Here is a 1599-nt window from a genome sequence, read left to right as displayed (position 1 = left end):
ATTTTCATTGTAGTTGTTACTGTCGTGGTGGCAGTGGAGGGTGTGAAGGCGGCAGCGGCGACGGTGGCAGCGGTAGTGGGGCGGTGGCAGGTGGCAGCGGGAGCGGTGGCTGCGGCGGCTGTGGCGGAGGTGATGGTGGTGGTGGTAGTTTTGGAAGTGGTTGTGGCTGTTGTGAGGTTTGGCTGGAAAGTGGCCCAATATGAAAAAGGAAACGGGAAAAGACGACGAAGAATCGCAACAACACAAACAAGAAAGGACGAGTCGGAGGAAGAGGAAAAGTAAAGAAAGAAAAGAAACAGGAGGTGAAGGAGGAGAAGCACGAAATAATGTGTTTGCTTGGTGATAGACTAGATTGAAACATTCCAAAGGAATGGTTATTTATGCAAAATCCAATTTCTCCTATAGAAGAGGCACTGCTTATATTCAGAGTATAGCATTCCAATTTCGATTTATCATGGACGTATTCTTCCTGTTTCTAACATGACCGAACTACCACATACTACGCCTCAACCACCCACTCATCCATTTCCAGAATCCAATTTAGCTGGCTGGCACCGTATATCAACTCGTCAATGGCAGAGCCTGGCAGACTCTACCTCTCCGCAAATAGTTAACATATTGTTGTTTAAAACGGTATTAGTTGTATAATTTAAACCACCGTTTTATTTATTTCTCTATGATACATTTAGTTTTTACTTTGTATATTTGTCTACCTATTTCTTTATTTATTTGTTTATTTATCTATTCATGTATTTGTTATTATCGCTATTATTGTTAAGATAGTTTGTATACCGTGTATACTTTTATCTCATATCACAGTCTGTTCCTTTCCCCCCACCACCACCATTTTGTTCCTCCACATCTTTTACGCAAACCCAGACAAATATTGTAGACTGTTCTTGTGAGGTTCCACTGAACTATGTTTCAATGGCAAATATAAGAAATCATCATTATCATTCTCGTAATCATCGTCATCGTCATCATCGTCATCATCATCATCATCATCATCATCATCATCATCATCATCATCATCATCATCATCATCATTATGGTTTGGCTCAGGTTCGGTCTTATTTCCGGTAGGAATTATGTGGATAACAGGTTACTACCTGTAACCCAAGTTATCCACAAGTCTTCAGTAGACTTTCAAGTGCTTAGAACCCTCCTGATAATCCTTGCTGCCTCTAAGAGAAAGCTTTCTGTAGGAACTCTTCTGGGCATTCTATTTCAATCTCGGTGGATTTGTAGAAGTGAGCAAGGTTGCTGTCTGGTGAGAAAGCATGTGCAATGTGCGCTTTTCCTAAAGAGTAAAACATTTATTTTTTCACATTCTATTTGCTTTTCGTTTTTGGAAGGTTTTAATTTTTTAAATACAATTTATATTTTTATTATTTTTTTATCCTCCGTAGTTCGAATCATATAATTCAAAGAAATTTTTGACAAAGAAAAAAGAAAGGAGGTACACACACGCAGAGCGAGAGAGAGAGAGAGAGAGAGAGAAAGACTGAGAGAGAGAGAGAGAAAGAAAGACGGAGAGAGAGAGAAACATGGAGAGAGAGAGAGAGAGAGAAAGACGGAGTGAGGGAGAGAGAAAGACGG

The sequence above is a fragment of the Octopus bimaculoides genome, chromosome 17 (assembly GCF_001194135.2).
Source record: "Octopus bimaculoides isolate UCB-OBI-ISO-001 chromosome 17, ASM119413v2, whole genome shotgun sequence".
NCBI lineage: Eukaryota > Metazoa > Mollusca > Cephalopoda > Octopoda > Octopodidae > Octopus > Octopus bimaculoides.
This window is presented reverse-complemented; position numbering follows the sequence as displayed.